Raw genomic sequence first — 26,408 nt, 5'->3', positions numbered from 1 at the left:
ATGTGCAATTCTAGTCTTCCTAACTCCTACTTTCTTCCATAGAAACACAGATTTCAAGTTGGAAGGGACCCCCAGAGGTCACTGAGTCCAAACCCATCATTTTATAGGTGAAGAAATCAGAGAGGTCAAGAGATTTGTCCAGAGTCGCAGAGGAGAAAGTGCTGGGTCTGGAGTCAGGAACTCATTTCCTGAGTTCAAATATGGCCTCAGATACTTAGTAGCTGTGTGACCTGGGGAAAGTCACTTAACTTGTTTGCCTTATTTTCCTCATCTGTAGAATGAGCTGGAGAAGGAAATGGCACACTACTCCAGTATCTTTGCCATGAAAACCTCAAAGTGGGTCACAAAAAGTCCGACATTATTGAAGGGACTCAACAACAAAAACAAACTTGTAATCATCTGAGGCCAGGGCTCAAAGATAGGCAGGGGTATGTTGGTAAATATTTAACAACCAGCTCAGAGATGGGATGGGAGTGAAATACTTTCAAGTTTAATCTCTTCATTATTAACATTTTTCTCAATCACTTTCTTAAACCTAGATAATTAGCCAAACAATAAACCAAACCCTAATTTATAGTGTTAGCTGATTTTTGGAGTGTGAATATTTCCACTGAAAATGTAGTGAACCCCTCTAGCTCACCCTAAATCCAGGTCTTCCTATTGCCAAACCAGCCTAACTGAGCCTAGGGCCACATGCATTACACACATTGTCAGCCAGTACAAATACCTGACCAGATGCACTCAGTCTCTAAATTCTGAATAGTGAATCATGATCACTCCTCCCCTACCTCTTCTCACTCAAAAAAAGATTGAATTTCTCATGGTACATGATTCTGCACTGGAAAATATATATAAGGGAAATACATAAGTCTATCTTTCCCAATATCATATGATCCAAGACAAACATGAATATAGGACGCAGAATAGAAGGATTCCAACTTGAGTTCCCTCATTTTTTCAAACTCATTTTTCCCAACATTTTTTTTTAAGCCAGAATCTTTTTTTTGTTTGTTTGTTTTGGGGTTGTTTTTTTTTTTTCCAGTATGGATGGGAAGGGAGTAGAGGAGGAAGGTATATACTTTTATTGCTATAGGGAGGGAAGAAGGATTAATTAAAGCATTTACTATATTCTAGGCACTATGCAAAGTGCTTTACAAGGAACTTTTAGAGGTAGATATTATTATTATCATTATGTATTATTATATATCTTACTATCAACATCCCCATTTTATAGTGGAGAAAACTGAGGCAAACTGAGGTTAAGTGAACTGCTCAAGGTCTCATAGCTGGCAAGTGTCTGAAGCAGTATTTCAGGTCAGGTCTTTCTAACTCCAGGTCCAGCACTCTATGCACAATGGCACTACTTAGTGCCATTCCATTGTATATCAATACTTACTGACAACTATTCTGGAGCTTAGAACTGTAGGATCACAGCTTTGGAATTAAAGGGCTCCTCAGAGGTCCCCTTCATTTTTCAAAAAATTTTATTTATTTATTTTTAGTTTCAACATTCACTGTCATAACTTTTAGAGTTTTAAATTTTCTCCACTTCCCTCTCCTCCTTCCTCCCTAAGATGGCATGCAATCTGATATAGGCTCTACATATACATTATTATTAATCATATCTTCACATTAGTCATATTGCATAGAAGAATGAGAATGAATAGGAGGAACCACAAGAAAGAAAAAACAAAACAAAACAAAAAAAGAGAGCAAATAGTCTGTTTCAATCTTCATTCAGACTTCATATTTCTTTCTCTAGATGTGAATGGCATTTTCCATCATGGGTCTTTTGCAGTGTCTTAGGTTCTTGCATTGCTGAGAAGAGCTAGATCTATCAAAGTCAATCATTGAACAATGTGGCTGCTACTATGTACAATATTCTCCTGATTCTGCTCATTTCATTCAGCATCAGTTCATATAAGTCTTTCTAGGTTTTTCTGGAGTCAATCTGTTCATTTCTTATAGCATAATAATTTCTTATGGCATAATAATATTCCATTACATTAATATGCCACAACTTGTTTAGCCATTCTCCACTTGATAGGCAACCCCTTAGTTTCCAGTTCTTGGTCACCACAAAAAGAGCTGCTATAAATATTTTTGTACATGTGCCCCCCTTCATTTCACAGATGAAGAAAATGAGGCCCATGAACGTTAAGTGATTTTTTCCTAGGTTACCCTAGGATAAGCAGCAAAGGTAGGATTTGCGCTCTGGTCCACTGATTCCAGTGTCATTCCTCTTTCCATTATACCATGCTGCCTCCCCTATAGTCTTGGAGTTGCCATGGCTACTGTGTGATATGTTGCCATGGCTCTCTGTGGTGATACAGTCAGGATGTCAGAGACAGCTCTTGAATTCAGGTCTTCCTTTGACTCAGAAGTAAACTCTTTAACCCTTATCCTACACTGCCTCTCTCTCATGATGGATTTTTACCATATAAGTTTCACAAGTATCAATATGCTATTTGTCCAACATGAGAACTCCTTCCATTAATATTGAGTGCAACCCATCTATAACTTATAATCTTAGAAAGTTGATTTTCTTAGCTAGCCTTATTATTGAATTGGCATTGCCTCAATCAAACTTGAGACCTGTTAAGGACATTAGCTTAAAAAGGCCAAGGTCCCCTACTGTATTCTGGGCCATCTCCAGTTGTCCTGATCCATATCTGGCCCAGATGGCTCCAGAGGAGAAAGTGAGGCTGCTGACTTTGGGCTGCTCACCCTCACTGAAATCAAAATCACCTGCATGTCAGGATATCACCTCCCTGAGGTCATGGTCCTCTTCAACAATGAAGGACAAACAACAACCTCTGTGTAACCCATATATAACGTATAATCTTAGAAAGCTGCCTACCTGGAAGAGTGATTAAGTGCCTTACTCACGATCACATCCTCAGTTAAGTATCAGGTGTGGGATCTGAACCTAAGTCTCCCTGACTCTATGTCTATGGCATAGTAAGTGTATTGGACTTGGAGTCAAGAAGACCTATGTTCAAAAACCAGCTATTTGCATATGGGCAAATCAATAAAGCTCTTCGAACCATAGTTTCCTCATCTGTAAAATGAGGATAATTCTTTTTTTTAAAATTAATTAATTTTATTTATTTTCAGTGTTCTATAATCACTACCATATAACTTAGATTATTATTTTCCCTCCCTTTTCCCTCCCTCCCCCCTTTTTCCCCAAGACAGCATACAATTTTATATAGGTTCTACTCAAACATTCTTATTAAATACATTTTCACTATAGCCATGCTATGTAGAAGAATTAAACTGAATGGGAGAAATCATATGACAAACCAAAATGTAATACACACATGCAAAAAATGATCTGCTATGTTCTGCGATTGAATTCCGTAGTTCTTTCTCTGAATGTGGAAGGCATTTTACCTTGGAAGACCATTGATTTTTTTTTTTAAGTCCTTGCATTGCTACCAAGTTCCAAGTCTACCAGAAAAAACTCTCGCACACTGTGGTTGTTGCTGTGCACGAAGTTCTCCTGGTTCTGCTCCTTTCCCTCAGCATCAGGTCATATAAGTCTTTCCAGGCTTCTCTGAAGTCTTCCTGTTCATCATTTCTTATGGCGCAATAGTATTCGATTACATTCATATACCACAATTTAGTCAGCCATTCCCCAATGGATGGGCATCCCCTTGACTTCCAGTTTGGGCCACCACAAAGAGAGCTGCTATAAATATTTACGTACATGTGGGACCCTTAAATGGGGATAATTATTATAATACCTTCCTCACAGAGTTGCTCTCAGGTTCAAATGAGATAATATAAGTAAAGTGCTTCTCTTTAAAGTGCTACATAAATATCCATTATCATATCTCTCTACACATATCACAACTCAATGAAGAAGTGTATTTTACAGGTAAGATACTATTTTAAATACACAACTGGGGGAATTTCAGGGAGAAGATCCACTATATCTAGACAAGTTAAGGTATAGAACAGTTAGTTTACTTTTCCCTGATCGTCCTAGAAGGCAAGAAAAGCAGGGTGCATCCACATCTTTTCTCCCCCCAATTTCTAGCCATGTAGAAGGATATAAATTATAAATACTAATAATATTCTAGGCTCAAATCACTGCTCTGTCATCTTAAATGATCCTGCCTAGGCCATTTTATTTCTCAAGGCTTTAGTCACCTCATGCACAAAAGAAGGATGCTGGAAGTGAATGATCTCTAAGGTCCCTCCAAGTTCTAATATCCTATGACCCTCCATATTTTTCATTCACTAGTCTTCAAGTCATTGTAAGACAACAGTCTTCCCACCTTCCGCCTTACCATTTGTTCTTTGGACAGTAGCAAAGGCAAGAAATTTAAACACTTCTGGCAAAGAGCAGAATGAGTTGAGGAGTCACTTGACAACAACCAGCTGCCTCTGTTTCTAATACTGGTCCATGTGGCTGCTAGCAATTATGCACATTCTACAAACCAGAAAACAGAATGTCCACACTGCAGCCAAAACCACAACCACAAACACACTCACCCCTCTCCTTGAGGAAATTCCTAGAGTCTGTTAATTCCTGTGGTTCATGGCTAACAGAAATCTCCTTCAGGATCCCAAGTTCTTAAGGTACTGCTATCTGTATTCTGAAAACCGCACCTCAGAGTGGCAAGGAGAGCAATCATCAGACTAGAAGGTGTGAATTACCTCAAATATTTAAGGAAATCTCAGATGTTCTGCTAGTCCCACAACTGATCACCTAAGTGAGGCCTGCTGAAAAGCATTAACTGCATGTGTGACATAGGAAAGATGCTTTGGTCTTGAAGTTATCACAGACTGGGTGGTACTAGAAACAAAGCACGGAGATGGAATGCCACATTCAGGTAAGAGCTGGTGGTCATCTAGTTTGCCTGGAACACACAGGGTATGAAAGGGAAGTGATGTGAAATAAGGTTGAAAAAAGTAGGGTAGAATCATACTGTGTAGGACTGTAAGGACTAGGCTAAGGAGTTTGTATCTTAAAATCAATAGGGAGCCACTAAAGAGTCTTGAGCAGGGAAGGGACATGCTTTGGGAAGATGATGTCTTAGCTGTGTAGAAGAGAGATGGGGAGGGGGAAAGTAGAAACAGGAAACCAATTAGGAGGCTTGTGTAATATTCTTAGTGAGAAGTAATAAGAACTGGGTGTATTCTCTAGTCATTCTTATCTATATTTTGCCACTGGACTTAGATGGCTCTGGAGGAGAAAGTGAGGCTGATGACTTTGCATAGCCCTCTCTCACTTAAATTCAATTTACTTGCAAATCATGTCATCATTTCTCTGATGTCATGGTCCTCTTTGTGAACTAAGGACAAACCACAACCACAGTAAGGACCTGATGAAATAGGTCAGTGGTCATGGGAATAGAGAGAAGTGGGTGGATATGGGACATTGTGTGGAAATAGAATTCATAAGACTTGGCAACTGATTGAATGTGCAAGATAAAATCAGTCAATCAACAAGTACTTCTTTTACACCTCCTATGTGCCAAGTATAATGCTAAATTCTGGAGATACAGAGAAAAGTAAAAGTCATTGCTGACCTCAATGAGCTAACATTCCAATTATGTAAAATCTAGATGAAAAATAGCACTTACTGCATGGGGTTGTGGGAATCAAATGAGACAACGTATGTAAAACACTTTCTAACTTAAAAGCCTTGATAAATGTCAGTTTTTATTATTGTTACTCTCTAATGAAGGAGACAGGTAAATAACTAGATAATACAAGACATATACGGAACAGACAGAGGAAAAAAATCAAGGATGACCTCAAACTTGTGAACCTAAATACATCTTCCTTTCCCATGTGGTAGAATTGAAAAGAACAGTGTTTTGGGGAATTATTAAGCTTGAGCTCTGCTGGAAACCAAGTAGATTTCAAAGAATCCTTGGTAGTATAGTCAGAGCAAGAATTAGAATAATTTATATAAGGACAACACCAAGGTGAAGAAAAACAACTTTGAAAGATGTAAACGTTCTGATCATGAAATAACTGGTCCATGTTTCCCTCCACAGGACCTATGATTTGTTTTGCTTAACTATGCATAATTTTTAGGCTTTTTTTCTCAGTATTTTTAATTGGGAAGGGGTAAGCAGAGTTTAGAGGTAGTGATACCGAAAAAAGATCATTAAAACACTTTTTAAAATGGATGGAATAGAAGAAAAGGAATTTTAGAAGGAAGAACAGATGAGAAAGACAGCTTTGAAAGTAATGTGGAGTTTGTTACTTACTTTTTTGAGATGCAGGGAATGTGAAATGTAGACTCATGGTTTCAAGCATATCCTTTGTTCTGCTAGAAATATGGAAATATTCTCTCTCTCTCTCTCTCTCTCTCTCTCTCTCTCTCTCTCTCTCTCTCTCTCTCTCTCTCTCTCCAGAGGTTAACAAATCTCTGCTGGTCAAAGTTACATGTAATAAGAAGAGCTGGGATTCAAACCAGGTTTTCCAGCTGCAAATCCAGTGTCCTTTCTACTCTACTCCATTATCTCAAAAGGATCTGTTCATTTGCCCAAGCTTGAAAGCAACTTTAAATCATTGTTTTTTGCTTTTTTTTGTTTAGTTTAGCTATTTTGGTAAAGTTAGAATATAGTATAAGGTGTCCTAGGACACTAAGAAGTTAAACTTCCCACTGCAAAATGTAATGGTACCTATCATCTTATAGGTTCACATTTAGTCTTAGTCTAGGCCACCCAAAGGAATTGTACTTCCCTATACGGGTCTTGAGAGACTATGCTAGAGCATAATATGCCATTGCGGAAGGTTATACCTGCACTGGTAGAAAGAGTTTCTTCATCTAGGTCTTCCCTATAGCAATGAAATCACAGATCCAGCCCCTAATACTATGTAGCATATTAGGTATTAGAATTGTAGAAAGGTATTAGAATAAAGGAATTAGATATTAATATAGATATTAGGATTGTAATTGAGGTAAGCTATCACCAAAGGAATGGTGGAGAGACCATGGTATAGCCATATGGCTTCGAGTAGGCAAGAGAATTGGCAAGTCAGAAGTCATCTGATCTGGTGCAGTAGGTTGAGCTTGTTTTTCCTTAAAAACCATTAAGATCATCCTCAGAGACTTGATTGCCTCAGGGTTGTAGAGGCTCAGGCTGTTGGCATCACTTTCTGGTTGCCTAAGTACAAAACAGCCATGAGAGGCTTGGATGGAGGTGAACCTCTTATGCTTGGCTGGTGGACCATGATGAACAACTCAGACAAAGAAACATCAGTCATCTGAATCAATTCAAGATCTCCTCCCTGGCTATCCTGGCTATCCTTCTCTTGCTTTAGCTAAATAAATGTTCCTTTGTCAACTATTGAATAACCTACAAGTGGTTCGTTTGTTCCAATACTGAACCTAAGCTACCAAGGGACTGCCCTGGGTCAGTCAGGTCCAACCTAAAACATCAGGAAAGGATAAAGGAGGCAGGAAGAATTGATTGTATTTTAATTGAGATTCTTGCACACAAAACAGATTGAGGAAACCTCAGTCATGGTAAAGAAAACAGCTGTTAAATCAAAGGCAGTTGGACATCTTATCCTCACTTCCTGAGGACATGGCCAGTACCAAACATCACAGAAAATAGAACTGACTCCAGAAAATGAATGATTCTATCTCAACCAATGAAAAAACTGGCTACCAACATGGGAGTCATTTTAAATCTGCTGACTATGGAGTCTCCTCATCCACTAGTCGGAACAAAGCTAAGAATCAAAAACAGATTAGGAATAAGGACAAAGATGAAAAGAAGACACTATATACAATTACCACAACTTCAACATGTCCTATTCAAACAAACTTCTGATGCCAAAAAAGGTGAAGGAGATGGAGATGGAATGACGAAAGGAAGAGATGGTCTCTGATTATTACCATTTCCTGGATAAGTTCATTTAATATAAAGCAATCACCAATTAAACAAATACTTAATTTCCTTGCCAAGTGGAGAGGAGAGAAACAGCAGCCCACGACAACATCGATTTAAAATACTACATTACAGAACAAGCTGGTGAAAAATTACAAGAATTGTTCTTGAAACAACAAAGGATATTAGTAACTACTGGCCATATACCTATTTCCGCTTCTATGTAAAACTCTTTATAAGAGTTATTTATAAAAATATCAAAGGAAATTTGATAAAAATGCAAGAAGACACCAGCATCCACAAGTGAGTTTATACAGAACATCACATCCTTGGGAGTCAATGTGGAATAGTGGAGAAAGGACTGGCTTAATGAATTCATATTAGGAATTGATTTCAAATCCTGCCTTTACACATTCTAGCCACATGTCTGTGATAAGAACAATATCTATCAGAGTTCTCCATTCTTCCTGCGATGGGGGTTAGGCTACTTTTCCCCTAAAAGATAACAAAGCTGTCCTTAGGGTTTGATTGACCTGTTGGGCCAAGGCTGTCAGGCCACTTTGATGTGGCTCTCTGGTAATCTCAGGACATAAAAAGCCCAAACATGTGGTGTATGAACCCTTCAGACTTGTGAGATACCCCCAAACCATATGAGTTACCACATCCTGATGATCAGCTGCATTTCAATATGGAGGGGTACAGGGATATGGGGTTCTACCGAAGCTAAATGCTAGAGTAACCTTATTGAATACCCTTTGTATTCTATCGCTAAGTAAACCCCTTTTGTAGACTGTTGAATGAATGAATAGTGAATCAGTGTCTCATTTCATCCCATCATTAAACCTCTGAATTAACCAGCAACTGACTTGAGTCAAGCCCACAGCTACTCTTTGGCATTGCTAGTAGGTCTTTTAGATGATTCTTAGTATCTTTCTACATTGGAGTATTATAGGATAGAACCAATATCTGCCAAGGTTGACTCCCCAAAAGCCCCCCAAGCAAAAAATAGACTCATTTCCCCCTAAAAGGTGACAAAGCTCTTCCAGGATTTGGTGGGGGTGGGGGTGGGGGTGGTAGAGAGAAGGGTAGAAAAGAGAAGGCTCAAGCTGCAGCTTCCAGGTAGCTTCTGGGTGCATTTATATGGCTTCCTGATCATCTAATGGCATAAAAATGTCCAAGCACATGAAGTCCAGTCTTTTAAGACTTGGCAGATAAACCAGAACCATGAGAACAATGATCCCCTACCCTACTGAGCAGATGTATTTCCATAAGAAGAGTGGGGCTGAGTCTATCAAAGCTAAGTCCTGGGGTATCTTCATTCCATATCCTTTCTATGCTATGGCTAACTGGTTGTTGTCCTTCGTTCTCCAAGAGGAGCAAAATGACATCACCATGATAAAGTGAAGCTTCAGTGTGTCGGACTGTGGCTCATCAGACCAATACAAGCTCAGAGTGCTCTACTACAGATTGGGCACAGATAGTCTGTGTGAACATTTGGTGTGATTACTCCAAATCTGAGCATCCTACATTTGTGTTGTTTCAATTCTGCTTTGCTCATAGAGCAGAGCACCACTTCTGATGTGGGCATGCCATGCTGACAGGTCTTGTGCTAGTGTTTCCCATGTCCCACAATCAAATCTGAAGTTCTTGAAAGAGACCTTGAAAGTATCCTTGTATTCCTTCTTCTGACCACCATGTGATCACCTGCCCCATGTGAGTACTCCATAAAATAGTCTTTTTTTGACAAGTGTATATTCTGCATTGGAACAACATGGCCAGTCCATCAGAGTTGCGCTCTCTGAAGCATAGTTTGAATGCTTGGCAGTTCAGCTTGAGCAAGGACCTCAGTGTCTGGTACCTTCTCCTGCCAGGTGATCCTCAGAATCTTCCTAATTCCTAAGACAGTGCAAATGGAAGCAAATCAGTTTCCTGTCATGGCACTGGTAGACTGTCTATGTTTCACAGGCATACAACAATGAGGTCAGCACAATGAGTCTGTAGACCTTCAGTTTGGTAGTCAGTGTAATATCTCTTCTCTCCCGGATTTTACTTCAGAGCCTCCCAAACACTGAGCTAGCTTTGGTAATGTGTGTGTTGATATCATTGTCAATATGTACCTCCCTGGAAAGCACACTACCAAGGTAAGTGAACTTATTCACAGAATTTGAAACTTCTCTGTTTGTTGTAACTGATGGTTCCACATATGGATGGTGTGGTGAAGCAGTTTGTCTTTCAGGTCTACTGGATTTTGTGTTGTCTATAAGTGTACATACATTCCATGTGTCAAAGGTGAATGGAATCATCTTTGCAAATGTTTTTGTACATTTTGTACATTTTTTTGTGTTTTGACCACAGAGTGGGATTCTTTGCCTGCCACAGCAATCAGGCCAGGGTTGGGTAAGCAGACAATTTTTAGGGCACCTTTTCTAGCACCGTTCCTCACACCAGGAGATGAGCAATGTGGTCCTTGAAAGGCTGCTCAGACACTCCGGGGGCTACCAAGTCCCACTGCTGCTTCTGATCAGAAATGACCCTATGATCTGGGCTGCCTGTGTGCAGGGTTGTGACTACAGCTCCCAATGTATCTGCACCTACTGCTTCATCACTGGCCTGTCACCACAGGATTTTGAGGCATAATAGTAAAATGATATGGGTGATGTCTTTTGATTTATGCCTAAATTGGATTTAAATGAGGCAGAGTTGCATGAAGTCATCAGCCTCACTCTCTCCTCCAGAGTCATCATAGTTCAGTGGCAGGATAGAGTCAAGATGGCTGGTGATGGCTCAGGATGCAGTAGATGACCTTGGTCTCTTCACTGTTTAACCAAGCTCTAAGCACTCCACATCACCTGCTTCAGCTGCCTTCATGGTTGTTGGGACAAATTGTTCTCATTCACCCATTCCACCAGGGGATGTCTTCACATGCTTGGGGTAGACACTCCCCCTAACTCACCAATGGGTTTGAGACCCTTTGGTTACCCTTAACCTGGTTTGGTCTGTCTGCTGAACTGGTTTACTAGGGTGTGGCTCCTGTGCATGCAGCTTCTTAGAGCCACAGATTAGAGTTGGGTGGAACAGGTGGACACCAAAGGTGGAAAGAGCCCCGAAAAGGGCTCAGCAGTCATCACTCCAAAGGTACTTGTCCTCCCTGAACACACCGTCTACCCGTATGGCTAAGTAACTGTTGAATGACCTACAAGTTTCTTATCCCAACACTGAGCCTCAGACCAAGGTACAACTAAGTTAGGCCAGATAAGTGATTATGAGACAAGTCACTTAACCTCTCAATGCCTCCAGGCAACTTGTAACACTGTAAGCTAACAGAATAGTATCTGATGTACTTCAATGGAGAGAGTTTTCCATATTAGGAGCACCTAATCTGAAATCACAGATCAAGCTTTAAAAAGTCCCACAGTCAGTCACACAATTGAATGAAAGGCATTAGGAAGATAAGAGCATACTGTCTTCATTCTTTTTTTTTAAAAAAGTTCAACTTGATAAAGTAAAATTCAGCCTCCAAGAAATGCAGTTTGATGATACACAAGATTCCTTGATAAATCCAACCACAGAAATAACTGTTCAATCATACTTTGATTATCATTATCAAGCAGGTCATAAAACAAGGGGACATGTATATTCATCAAATGTGCTCATCACAATTGTCATGATGGGTATGCCTTGCAGAAGGTAAAGGCTTCCAGATGCTCCTGATTGTGATAATTCTGCACTGATGGCATCAAGCCCAAGAATACTACAAGATGTCTTCATTGAGACTTAGGATCACTAGAAAGATACTGAGTTTGCTATAGGAAAATGGCAAAAGGTATGGTTACAGAGAAACCTGGAAAGATTAATATGAAGAACTACAGAGTGAATCTAGTAGAATCAGAAGAAATATTCAAATAACACTGCAAAGAGAAAAGCAACTTTGAAAAACTAAAGAACCTGGATCAATGCAGTGACTAGTCTCAACTCCAGAAGTCTATTGATGAAGTGGTGCTAGATACCTTCTGGCAAGGTGAGGGACTCATGAGACATTTTTGGATGTGGGAAATGTGTAGATGTATTTTGACTGACTGTGCTTATTTTAAAGATTGTGTTTTGTTGTAAGGGGAGGAGAGTAGAAGGAAAAAGAGGAAGAAAAGGAGGAATAAGAAGAAACGGAGGAAGAGGAAAAGGAAGAGGAGGAGTCCTTGGGAACTCTGCAGATCCTTATCCCAACTCCCACTCTCACTGATGAGATGAATCTATTGAGTCCCTAGAGCTTGGCCACATCTGCTCAGAGTTGGGTGGGTGATTCTCAAATGTCTTCAGCTTGAGCCCACACCAGTATGTTTCCCTCTATGATTGTTAGTTGAGAAACAATTTAGTCAGCTAGACTTAAGTAGCTTTCATTGTTTCTAGGAATAATAAGTATTATAGGAGGGACAGAAGTTTTAGACAACTCTAATCACAAAAAGATTATGGTCATATAGCTGAATTCTTATGAGATCCGTAAGTTACTAATCCAATGAGATCCGGACAACCTAGTTATTCATTGAAACTTGGAACAGAAGCTGATGATCCCACAATTTCCTTAATCTAATGCTTCATGGATCATATTCTTCACAGAAACCAATTGGTGAAATAACTATTATGTGCCTGAAAGGGGAACAGAGAAAATCTCATCAGTAGTCTTTATTGCTACCTTTCTCTCACTATCTTTGGTTAAAAGTAGGATAGAGCAAAGGCAATGGATGTAAAATCAATTATTTTTCTAGCAGATAGTAGGGAAGTCAGTGGTTTCATAGCATGACAACTACTTTGTAGATGACCACATCATGATAATTTCAACTACCACGAGTTCTGACAAGATCACAACTGAGAGCACCAAGAGACCTGCACTTACTCCTTTCATGGGAGCACACTCATGGATGCAGTCAGTAACAACTTTTGTCCAAGACTCTGAGGACTGTGGAGAATGAAGACAGAAGTCAGTAAGTAATCCATCATACAGATAAGCAGCTGGGACCAGGCTCAGGAACAAGGAACTCATTGTCCTCTCACTAGTCAGTACAGAGATGCAAACTCAAGGCCAGAGCCTTGGCAGACAGGTGGCTGTCCTGTCTTTCTGGGGATGGCTGTTCGCATAGAGATGATGAGACAAACCCAGAATTGTCTACCCAGTCATTGAGGAGCAGAGTTCAGCTCCGCTGCATAGTTCAAAACACTCAGTTGCCCCAGCATGCTGCCTCCTACCTCCATGTCTATCCAAAGCTCTCAGTGTGACTCCTAACATAGCTTTTAGAAAGGGACATTTACTAAGGTAACACACTAAGAACAGCTGGTAGAAAACAGCCCCCTAAAAGTCTATGACACAATCTCCCTACAAGTACATATGAAGTCCAAGGGAAAGTAGGCTTATGTTTAGAGAGTACTTTTAGTAAAGGGGTTAATCACAGTTCCTAGCTGCTAGAAGTCTTTTTCTCTCAATCATGGGATACACACACAGTTCCCCTTAAGCAAAGAAAACCTTTATTGATTTGTCCTTGGCTCCTAATACATACGTTGCCTCCAGCTGATCTAGAGATGCTGCTTGGACAATGGAGGGAAGATGGGAAATTCACTCAGAAGAGTGAACAGGCCAAAAGAACAGGGGAATGGGGGGGAGGGGAAGGAGAGGTTACAGTAGGGAGGAAATTTGACCAAGGTCAATATTGAGATCTCCCCTTGTACATAAGGTGAATGATCTCAGGGGAGTTCAACTAGCATCCTTCAGTCACTCTGATTTCTGGAAGGAATCCCTTCTCCACTCTCTTGATGATTTATATGATCCCTGACACATGGCAAAGTTTTTTTGGCCTTTGTAATTATGATTCTTAGGTACTTTTAAGTCATCATTTTGAGGACCTATGAGTGACCAATTGATTGAGACATATAAAGTGAAAGGCTAAAATGGGATAATGTGGTTTCAATTCCATTGCAAAAGAAAAGATAGTTACTGAAACATTTTTTAAAAGACACCGAAGGGAAGGAAATACAAATAAGTAGGACAGCTTTGAAAGCAGCATGTTGAAGTTATCCTTATAGATTTTATAATAAAAGTTACATGAATTAATATTATTAATGTTATATATTTTTTGAGATGATTGCTTTAATTGTTTTTTGTTTCACAAATAAAAATTAGCCAAAATAAGTTATTTCTTGTGGGCCAATCCATCAGACCAAATCCCATGTCTGTAGCAAATTCCTCCCTCTCTTTCCTTGCCCCTACCTTGGCTGGAGCAGTAGAGAAGGACTTGTGGCTGCTGACACAGGAACAGAGCTGTAAATGGCTGAAGGGTCAGCAAGGAAAGCCTTTATCTTTTCTGCAAGTGAGAAGGTATTCTCAAGCTCCATAGACACAACCAGGACTTGCTCATACCCACTGATGATATTACGGGTCAATGATGCAATCTACACACAGATGCTGACAACATTATCAGATCCTCTGAGAAGTGAGGATGCCAAATTTTCTCTGTACCTATAATGAAACATGCTACCCACCTCCTGACAGAGAGGAGAATGGATTCAGGGAGCATATAGACACATTTTTGGGGGGGGAAGGGATCATAGCTAATGCAAGAATTTGTTTTGCTTGACTATACATATTTGTTACAAGGTTTTTTTTTTTCTTTTTTCATTGCTAATGGTAGGAGCAGCAGGTAGGAGGAAAAGTGAATTTTTGTTCTTTGAAAAAAGAGAACATTTATTTTTTTTTTAAATGCGATATCAAGTACATCAGAATTGGAGATATTGTCAGTGTGAAACAGCTGTTCAATCCAAAATGGAGAAATGTTCAGCCCGTTCAGTGATTTCATCGGTGCCTACTTTGTCTCCAGTCTTAATCAGTTTCATATGACTTAGGATTTCAATGCTACTCCTAGAAGTAACATTGGCAATACCCAAAGCTGGAGAAAGGTCTTCTTTATCATATGAGGCAATGGCACTGTCACGGGCAGTGATGGTCAAATAGTAATAAGTCCTAACTCCATTTTGGGGTCTTACTGGGAGACTCATTGAACATTAAAACACTACTGATCAGAAGCATATCCCTAATCTTAGTCACATCCTCTTTGGTGAACCCAAAGTCCACATTCTTCTGGACATCAGAGAGCAATCTTACAAAAACAGGTTATTTTCCATATATCCACAAATAGCTTTGCATATCATGGTATTCTTTCCCATGGAAAGTCTTCCCATGGAAGGGCATACGAATATGCAGCATCTGCATCAAGCTTATATTGTCTAGTTAGTCTATAGTCTCTTATAAAAATGCAAAAGTTAGATGATTCTGAGGAAGGAACTTGATTCATAAGTGGCCCTGTCATTACTGAGCATCTCGAGGATGTTTCATTTTTAGAGGGTAGAGAGGTTTTCATTAACATGAGGGCTCCGAGGGAGAGATAATTTATGTTGTTTTTCTTTTTTAAAGCAAGCTATATGCAATAGAGATTCATTGTTTCATATGTAATTTTCTTTTTCTGTTCTATTTTGTAAATGGATATATTCTTTTTTGAGAGCGTTGCTAAATTCAGAATAAAAAAAATTTAAAACAGAGATAAGGCTAAAAATCCATGCAAGAAAAACCCAAAGGAGAGAAATATCTTTACATTGTAAACAAAAATAACTATGAAAAACTTCAGAAGTACCAAAAATACACTAATCAATCATAACTCCAGAAGACTGATAATCAATTCCCCAACCCTTGGCAGAGAGGTATAAACAAAGAGAGCTATGTAACTAGTCTGACTATTCTGGAAAGCAATTTGGAACTATGACCCCATAAACCATTAAACCAGAGCCCCCTTTTAAAAAAATTACTCAGAAAGCCCCAGGAAATCTACTTTCTTTAACCCTTTAAGGTTTTTTTTTAAAAATTGGAATCATTTCAAAAATATATAATATAAATATTTTTTAAACGATGCATTTTAAATTTGATATTTTATTGCAAATTTGTGGGGCTTTTTCCTGCACTGAAATTTTGATGATGTAATATCATGTCATGTAACTACAAAGCATAGTATTATAAACAAGTCATTACATGCTCTGCTGACACAGACTGGACCTCCTAACAATGCATGAGATCCTTGCCTGCCACCACTTGCTTGTTAAGACCTGTCAGATGACTTGACTACTGAAGGTTTATAATTTGTATTTTGCGTGTTTATTTGGAAAATAATGTAATCACTATGACTTTCACTCTGTTACATAACAGATAGAACATATATGAATTGTTTTTCAAATTTTTATTCTCTTTTCTTATGCTTCCAGGACTTTAACTCTGTAATATAACAGATGAAACATGTACAAATGTTTTTTCTAAATTTTCTTATCTTTTCTTCTTTCCTTATGCCTCCACTGCCCCTTTATTTTTTATTCAATGTCCTTCACTTATACTGGAGGCTCTTACCCAGCACCCCCCAGGAGGTAATATTACCCGCTTTGGGAACCTCTGATACCACTACTTGATCTATACCTCAGATATCAAAGAAAAAGGACTTATATGTATAAAAATATTTATATTATCTGTTTCTGGGGTAGAAAAGAATTGGAAACTGAGGGGATGCCTATCAATTGGGGAATGGCCGAACTTATGGTATATGAATGTGATAGAATACTACTGTATTGTAAGAAATGATGAAGGGGATAGTTTCAGGGAAAAAAAAAATTGGGAAGACTTGTATGAAGTGATGGAAAGTGAAGTGAGCAGAATCAGAAAAACAATTTCCATGGTAACAGAAAGAATGGAAAGCTAATCAGCTGTGAAAGACATGGTAACTGATCTTTACAATAATGTATCACAACTCTAAAGAACTTGTGATGAAAAATACTATTCACCTCCAGACAGAGAACTAATAGACTCAGTGCAGACTCAAGCATATTTTTTTCTTTCTTTTTCTTGTCCCCTTCTCCTGTAAAAGTAAATTGAATTGAAAAAGAAAATTGATTTTAATTCTATTTTTAAGACAATCAAATTGATATGGGTTTAATACTCTTTTAAGCCTCATAAATACAAAACTTCACCCTTCACCTACATCCTGGAGAAAACTGCCTAATGTTCAAACTTTTGTCTTTTAATTACCTCCACCTAGAGTCAATTCTATTGTGAACTGAATCTCCACCCTTGCATTGTCTACCAGTGTAACCTCATCACTGCCCACTTAACTCAAATTTAAGTTGATTCAATCAAAGAGGGTTGAAGGCTACACCCAAGCCTTAGACTAATCCTGTCATCTGAGGATTACAGGGAGCTAACTGGGTGGAGCTGAGATGACTCTTAACCCACTACCTCATTAAAATGTCTGCCAATAGGGATTGTCATGATATAATGTCAGGCCAATCGGAAAAAGCCACACATAGCTCTAGATGCTTTACTCTGTCATTTTGTTAATTGTTGTAAATGATTCTGTCAGCTCTCACTCAGATCTTTGGTAATTGAAAGAGGCCATTGACCCAATTTATTGCTTACTGCAGCCTAACTAATAAATTGATACTTCTCAGAGCCTTGTCTCTCAGTTTACCTTAATTTCTACTGTAACACACCCCCACACACACCAGAATGAGGCAAATGCAGAAATTTGTTTTGCATGACTTCATATTTATAATGGGTTTTATATTTCTTGCCTTCTCACTGGACAGAAGGAGGAGAGAGGAAGGAGAAAATCTAGAACTGAAAATAAAACAAAATTGAATCTTAAAACAGTAATAAACAGAGAATTGATTAACTAGAGGTACAGAAGTACCTCTAGAGGTAATGAGAAAACACATATTCAGATACCCAACATGTAGATTTGTTTCGGGTGACTATACTTATTTGTTACAAGGATGGTATTACTAGTAGTGCTAAAAAAGAGGATGAAAAGAACACAATTACTAGAAATAAACAGGAAAGAGCAGAGACAAGTTCCAAAAGGTCCATGGATAGCGGAGCAGCGTTGGAACTATGATGTTAAATTTGAAACAAACTCGTAAGCTGTACATAGTCAAGATCTGTGACTTCATATAGAGTACTCTTTTCCTGTTTTTTTTTAAGAGTTCTTCATATATGTTGGTTTTGTCAAGTTCATAAAGAAAAAATTTTAAATATGCAAATTGAAAATAAATTTAAAAAATACTTAGAGGAATCCATGAATTTACTGGTGTGGCCTGTCTCTTTAATTGTACAAATCGCAAATAAGCTATACCTTCTCGTACTCTGTGATTTTTGTCCATGTCCTACCATAAATTCCTTATTACAGATGTTTTCAATGTGCTAGGATTCATGCGGTCCATATGTTATCCTTAATTCTCATGATAAGGTTAGTCTACCTCTTTTATTATATATTTCCAGGATGATATCCTTCATGACAGTTCTAGCGTACCAAGGTATTGAGTCAATACCTGGCACACAGTAGGCACTTAATAAATGTTTATTGAATTAAAGAATATTTTGTGGTGTCAACAGAAGACACTTTGTTTTCCAGAGCTAAGGCCCAACAAGCAAGCTGTGCTCCAAGCTTGGCAGAACAACAATCCTTTGCATTCACCCACCGGATGATCTCAACCACAGCAATAGCCTAGAATTATTTCTGGTCCTGAAACCCTGCTATGAATCAAACTTGTCACATGGTGCTGTTACCCCTCATTGTCAGGGCTACAATTCACTGCACAGTCGATGGTAGAAGTATTGAGATCTCCCCACACTGCCTGGAGGGCCCCCCAACTAGGGATGGGGTTCTCGCACAAGTGTCCTTGACTGCAAGCAGTTTTCCTCACTTTGGAATTAAACTTCTTCTTGATTACTGACTCTCCTGTCTCTAGCCTTCTTTGTCTGGCTCGGACCACCCATAGGTTAAAGGCTGATTCAGGTCTAGTTGACAGTAGTTATATTAATTCTTATGCGTTTTGGTAGTTGAACTCTTAAATGTTTCTTACCGTAGTTATTTTGAATGAAATTTCTTTTTCTATTTCTTCCTACTGAGTTTTATTGGTAACACATAGACAGACTAATGCTTTTTGTGGTTTTATTTTACATCTTGCTACATTACTGAAGTTAATCATTTCAATTAATTTTTTAGTTAGCTTCTCTAAGTTAACCATCACGCCTTCTGCAAAATCAGGGCAGCTAGATGGCTCAGCGGGTAAAGCAACGGGCCTGAAGTCAAAGACTAATCTTTCTGAGTTCAAATCTGGCCTCACACACTTACTAATCCTGGGCAAGTCACTTAACTCTATTTGCCTCAGTTTACTCATTTGTAAAATGATCTGGAAAAGGACATGGCAAACGTATATTTGCCAAGAAAAGCCCAAATGTGGTCACAAAGAGTCAGACACGAATGAACAACAACATATGCAAAATGAAATAATATTGTTTCCTGCTTGTCTATAATTCTTATTTTCTTGTATAATTGATATAGTTGGCATTTCTAGAACTATATCAAACAACAGTGGTCACTCTGAGCATCCTTCTGTGTCCCTGATCTTACTGAAAGGGCCTCCAGAGTTTCAACATTACAGATAGAACTGCCCTAAATCATGTTTTTAGATAGATACTATCTATCGTATCCAGGAATGTTCAGTCTATTTATACCTGTGCTTCTTAATGTTTTTAATATAAAGAGGTGCTATATTTTGTAAAAAACTTTTTCTTAACCAATTAATATAATTGTAATTCTTTTCCTATTGATAAAGTTTATTTTGTTTACAGTTTTCCTAACATTGAATCAACCTTGCATTCCTGGCATAAATTTAAGATGGAATAATATTTTAAATTATGTTATTATAACTTCTTTGCTAATATTTTATTCAGCATTTGAGTCAATATTTACTGGGGTTAGTTTCCTGTAGGGGTTCTTTCTCTGCTCTGTTTCTCCCTGGTTTATATATCAGGACCATATTTGTCTCATAGAAGGCATTTGGTAGGATTCCTTCTTTTTATATTTCTACAAACTAGGTAATTTTGAAATTAATTGCTTTAAATGTTTGGTAGAAATCACTGGCAAACCAAGGTTACTTTTTTTTTTCCTGATAGGGGTAGAAATTTCTTTTTGATGTGGAAAATAATAGCATCTGCCTCACAGGGTTGTTTTGAAGAACAAATGAGATATACATGTAAAACACTTTTCAACCTTAAAGAGCTTAATAAATGTTTGTGATTATAGGATTTAGAATGACAAAGAACCCCAGAGATGAAAATCTAATGCAACCCTCTCTAATTTTACAGAACAAGTGAATGGATTGAATTAGAGGACGCACAAAGAAGACCCTTTCTCATCAGAAAAAGATTAGGGGCACAAGCAGGAATCTGTGTGCTTTATGGGAGACATTTTCTCAGGACAGAAAGGGAGTTGAGAAGAAAGGTCAAGGTTTCAGAAGCATGTGCTACCTCTGGCTGAAGCTTCTGGGCTGATAGCCTGTCTGCTGTTAGTTCCCTGCCAAGAAGGGAATCAGAAAAGCAAAAGCAGTCATGCAGTTGAAACTGTTTCTTTAGAGCCCTCAAACAGAATAACAAAGATGCCCCTTAAACTAATTTAACAAGTTTATTCATTTCAAGGCATTATTTTAGGCACTCTGGGGACAGAGATAAAGATTCTTTAAAAGTTCCTGACTGGAAAATGCTATCCACATCCAAAGAAAGAACTATGGAGTCTGAATAAAGATTGAAGCATACTCTTTTCTCTCTCTTTTTTTCTTTCTGGTGGTTTTTCCCTTTTGTTCTGATTCTTTTTTTCACAGCATGAACTAATGTGGTAATATGCTTAACAGGATTGTACATGTATAACCTATATCAGGTTGCTTGCCATCTTGGGGAGGAGGGAGGAGAAGGAGGAAGGGAGGGAGAAAAAAATTTGGAACTAAAGATCTTACAAAAGTGAATGTTGAAAACTATCTTTACATGTAATCAGAAAAAAAAAAACAAAACACTATTAAGTGGGAGGGGAGGTGGGAGAGAAAGTCCCTTCTGTCAAGAAGCTCAAGTTCTACTGGTGGATAAAATATGTAAACAGAAGAGTATAAACAAAATAATTTGAAGAAGAAAGGGGTACAAACAACTAGGGGGATCGGGAAGGCTTCATTAAGGAGCTGGTGCCTTAGTCGAGCCTTGAAGGAAAGGAGTCTAAGATTTCTACTCTTCCTTTTAATTTAATTTAATATTTTATTTTTGCCCAATTACATGTAAAAACAATTTTTAACATTCTTTTTTTCCCTTCAGACTTTGAATTTCAAATCTCCACCCCTCTCCATCAAGAAGGTAAGGTAAGCAATTTGACATAGGCTATATATAATCATGCAAAACATATTTCCATGTAAATCATAATAATGAGATGCTTGGGTATATGTGCTAGGGCCCCAATTCTAAAGTCACATTTCTCTTGAAAAGCCACATTTCTCCCTAGCCTCAAAATACTATCCCACACAGTTTTTCCCCAGCCCAAGGACACAGTTTGCTCAGCAACAACCATTATCTCCCTTTCTGATAGGTGCCAGCTGTACCTATAGAACTTATTAGTCTGATCCAGATGTGTACTGGCTGAACAGGCTGTGCATTAGGTCATGATGACATTTACTACTCACTGACCAATCATGTGTATCCTAGACTTAGACATACGTATACTCTTTTACATTTACCTTGTCTAACAAGATACTGATGAGAGCAACCTGGTATTTCTGAGTCAGCCCTGACTGCTAGTTGACTTAGTGATGTTGCAGGGCTAAAATAGCCTAAAATAGCCCCCTTGGGCTATTTTCTGATGAACTCTGGGTAAAACACCTGCATAGTAGATACCAAAAGTGCATGTTCCTTTAAGAAGTGACCACTCCTTAACCACTACCTAATGCCACCCCAAAACACCTAGTTAACATATTTGGCATATGTTTCCTATAGAATATCCTATATAAACTTTCCCTGTACTCCTCTAAGGTTCTAGGTTCCTTAAGAACTCTTGCCCACTGAAAAGTGTAATAAATCTTTACCTTGACCTCAACAACACTTGAGTCTGCAAATTCCTTTCAGGTGGCTTCACCCTGGTACCCTAGTCTTTGTGAGGGTCTCACCACCCCCTTCTAGCCCACATAAAAACTACTTCGTAATTACTTATTTGTGTAGGTGATATATCCCCAAATGATATGTCAACTCCCTGAGGACAAGAACTGTTGGTGTTTTTTTCCTTTTCCTTTTTGGTCTTTGTGGCCTCAGTACCTTGCACAAAGTAGGCACTTAATAAATGTTTGTTGTTGTTGCATGATGGAAAATCCAAAGAAATGCGCTCCAGCCTTGGGTCAATGGTCTGTGGAAAAGCAGGAGTTTGGGGACTAGGACAGAGGTCACAACAACATATTCTAATTAGGCTGGAATGTGAAGTGCGTGAAGCAGAGTAATGGGAAATACATTTGGCAAGGTAGACTGGAGTTCAACTGTGAAGGACATTTAAATGCCAACTAAATTTTTTTAAATTTTGTTCAGGAAAGCAATAGGGAGCCACTGAAGCTTCTCAAATAGAAAAGTCCCAAGAACTAAACACAATCCCAAAAGGGGATGTTACAAAATTCCAAAGAATAAACATGGCTCCAAAGAACAACTATGAAGTGATACCTCTTACTCCTGAGAGGGAAAAATCCATGGGGATGGAACCTTGCATTTACTTTTAGAGTTCTTTGGTATAGTAATTAGTTTTGTTAATTTTTTTATCCTTCTCTCTTTTTTCCTTTAAAAAAATGTTCTGATCTGAGACAACTCCAAAGGATTCATGATGGAAAATGCTGTCCACATCCAGAAAAAGGACTATGGAGTCTGAATGCAGATTGAAGCATACTATTTGATCTTTCTCTTTTTTTATCTTTTTTTTGTTTCTTCTTTCTTGTGGTTTCTTCCATTGGTTTTATTTTTTCTTTACAACATGACTAATATGAAAATACATTCAATATGAAAGTATATGTGGAGCCTATATAAAATTACATGCTATTTTGGGGTGGGGGGAAGGGTGAGATGGGGAGAAAATTTGGAACTCAATATCCTATGGAAGTGAATGCTGAAAACTAAAAATAAAGACATTCTTTAAAAAATGTTCTTTGTTACATGGGATGGTTCACCAGGATGGGCAAGGGAAGGAATACGGGTAAATTTAGGTGATATGAAAATAAAATACATCAATAACATTATTTTTTAAAAATAGGAAAGTCACATGTTAGATCTGTTTTAGGAAAAATATTTTGGCATCCACCAAAAGATAACTGAAGAAGGAAAATATAGGAACAGGAAAACCAATTACAATGGTATAGACAAAGGGTGATGAAGGTTTAATTATGGCTGTGGGCAAGTGAGACAGAGACCTGGCAAGAAGAGATAGCATCACGGTATCTCTTCTGCTCCTCTTCAGAATAAGGGAAACCAAAACAGTATTTGCTCTCTTCTTACCTAAAAGTCTTTGGACAGGCTATTTGCCATACCTTACAAAATACTGTTCATCACAGATTTCCTAATGGAAATTTCCCAAGCAGTTCTAGTCATTTCAATTACTCTTGAATTAAAAATAATAGCTAATATAATAGTATTTATAAAGCACTTTAAGGTTTTTCACATACTCTATATGTGTTATCTCATTTGATCTTCACAATAACCCTATAAGACAGGTACTAATACTACCCCCATTTTACTGATGAAGAAATTGAGGCAGACAGAAGTTAAGTGACTTGCCCAGGGTCACACAGCTAGGAAATATCCAAGGCCAGATTTGAACTGAGGAAGATGAGTCTTTCTAAACCCAGGCTCAGCACTCTGTTCACTGCGCCACTTAGCTGCCCCATTTCCCCTTTTAAGACTTCTCTCCAGGCTAAGCATCCTTTCTTTCTTTAACTGTTTCTTACTAATATGGTTTACAATCTTATTATTATTCTGGTTGACTTCAGCTGTGCAGATTCTAACAATTCCCCCTTAAAATGTGGTGCCCAGAATGAACACAATACATCAGATGTGATCTAACTGCATCAGAATACAAAGTTTCTCCCTCATTCCAGAACCTCTACTTCTATCTGAGCAAACAAATGACTGATAAGGCCACAAATGGATGGACATGGAAGAACACCATTTAGGAGAACAAAATTTAGAGTTAGAAGGGATAATTTAAAAATCACGTGGTTAAATCCTTCTCTCTTTATAGCTCAGAAAAGTGAAACCCAGAAAGATTTTTATGTGATTTTTTTTCAGTGACACTGGGAATAATGACAAATCTGGAGTTCTATTGATGCATCCTAAAAATACCTAAAGTAGGATACCTCCTTGACATAGCAGAATGCAAAATAACTGAGATTTCTCATGAAATTATTCCAGCAAGGATGAGAAAAGAGCACCATACCAAGTTAATGCTTAAGATATCCATAGAGATAAAAAGAGTATGTGCATTTTTTTCTAGCCTAGGTCTACATAAAGAGGCAGTCAGAAATCTGTGGGAATGGAAGAAGGGGATTTACCATAAAATTCTAGCCCAGAAGCTTAGCACACAGAATCATAAGGTAAGCAAGTGACTGACACCTAAGAAAGAATGGAAAAGGAAATGAAAACTCTCAAGTAAAGAATCAGATGGAGAATAAGCAAGTTGGTAGAGAACCTTATCAAAGTAACAGACTCTCTGAATTAGGTGAAACAGAGATCAATGATTCCATGTGTCAACAAGAAATATTAGAACAGGAGGCTGAGGCAAGATGGCAGAGTAGAACGATGGACCTGTAGGAACTCCCCAACAAAGCCCATGAAATACCTGTAAAAAAATGACTCTAAACAAATTCTAGGGCAGCAGAAACCACAAAATGACAGAGTGAAAGAGATTTACAAACCAGGACTGCCTGGAAGACTGACAGAAAAGGTCTATTGTACCAGGTGCAGAGTAGAATGCAGCATAGAGGGGGTTGCATGGTGTGGCAGGGACAGGACTGGAATAGGCTTCAGGGCACCAGCAGCAGCAGCAGTCATCAAATTGCTCAACCCACAAATGCCAAAGACAGTTTCAAAGGTCAATGAGAAAGCTCTTTCACCTGAGTGAGAAGGGAACATGGTTTGGACCCACCAGCAGCAGCCACTGCAGCAGTAGTGTCCATTTTTGGAGCTCTCCATTTAAAGACCCTGGGGGAACTGAGTGGCTGATATGGATCTCAGCCCTGAGTGACTTTCCTGGGTTGCAGAAGAGTGCTGGCAGTGGAGCTGGGAGTGGCTCTGAAGAGGGAACCCTGATGGCAGATCCTGGGCAGAACAGAGTGCTTTTGGTTGCTCACAGACCAAACTCCTCTGCTTTGATTGTGCCACCATGGAAGAAGTGAGAATTTACAAGTCCCCAGAGTATACCCTCTTCTTGACAAAGGACTCAAAAGTCAAGTAAAGGGCTGGGGAAATGCCCCCAAAAAAGGGGAAAAAATAAGATTATAGAAGACTACTTTCTTGGTGAACAGGTATTTTCTTCCATCCTTTCAGATGAGGAAGAACGATGTATACCATCAGAGGTAGACCTAAAAGTCAAGGCTTCTGTATCCAAAATCTCCAAAATCAATACGCAATGGTCTCAGGCCATGGAAGAGCTCAAAAAGGATTTTGAAGATCAAGTAGGAGAGGTGGGGGAAAAATTGGGAAGAGAAATGAGAGTGATACAAGAAAATCATGAAAAATGAGTCAACAGTTTGCTAAAGGAGACTCAAAAAAGTGCTGAAGAAAATAACACCTTTAAAAATAGGTTAACTCAATTGGCAAAAGAAGTCCAAAAAGCCAATGAGGAGAAGAATGCTTTAAAAAACAGAATTAGCCAAAATGGAAAAGGAAGTTCAAAAGCTCATTGAAGAAAATAGTTCTTTAAAAATTAGAATGGAGCAGATGGAAGCTAATGACTTTATGAGAAACCAAGAAATTACAAAACAAAACCAGAAGAATGAAAAAATAGAAGATAATGTGAAATATCTCACTGGAAAAACAACTCACCTGGAAAATAGATCCAGGAGAGACAATTGAAAAATTATGGATCTACCTGAAAGCCATGATCAAAAAAAGAGCCTACACATCATCTTTTGTAAAATTATCAAGGAAAACTGCCCTGATATTCTAGAATTAGAGAGTAAAATAAATATTGAAAGAATCCACCAATCCCCTCTTGAAAGAGATCCCCAAAGGAAAACTCCTAGGAATACTGTAGCCAAATTCCAGAGTTCCCAGGTCAAGGAGAAAATATTGCAAGCAGCTAGAAAGAAACAATTTGAGTATTATGGAAATACAATCAGAATAACATAAGATCTAGCAGCTTCTATATTAAGGGATCAAAGGGCTTGGAATATGATATTCCAGGAGCCAAAGGAACTAGGATTAAAATCAAGAATCACCTACCCAGCAAAACTTAATATATTACTTCAGGGGGAAAAAATGATCATTCAATGAAATAGAGGACTTTCAAGCATTCTTTTTTATTATTATTAAATTTATTTTTTAATATGTTTTCAACATTCATTTCCACAAAATTTTGAGTTCCAAATTTTCTCCCCATATTTCCCCTCCCCCACCCCAAAACATCG

The 26,408-nt window shown here is 38.4% G+C and overlaps 1 protein-coding gene across 2 annotated transcripts in view; it reads right to left on the bottom strand.

The window, feature by feature from the left end:
• Window positions 1-26,408, bottom strand: part of MYLK (myosin light chain kinase) — a 454,770-nt gene that overhangs the window by 340,122 nt on the left and 88,240 nt on the right. The window contains exon 4 of one of the 2 annotated variants that reach the window (XM_072613766.1): window positions 4,504-4,620. The exons of the other annotated variant lie outside the window; for it this stretch is intronic. The gene's annotated coding sequence lies outside the window, so the exon portion shown is untranslated. The remainder of the gene's footprint in view (window positions 1-4,503; window positions 4,621-26,408) is intronic. 2 annotated transcript variants of the gene reach the window in all.

The sequence above is a fragment of the Notamacropus eugenii genome, chromosome 5, assembly GCF_028372415.1.
Source record: "Notamacropus eugenii isolate mMacEug1 chromosome 5, mMacEug1.pri_v2, whole genome shotgun sequence".
In the NCBI taxonomy this organism is placed as follows: Eukaryota; Metazoa; Chordata; class Mammalia; order Diprotodontia; family Macropodidae; genus Notamacropus; species Notamacropus eugenii.
This window is presented reverse-complemented; position numbering and strand designations above follow the sequence as displayed.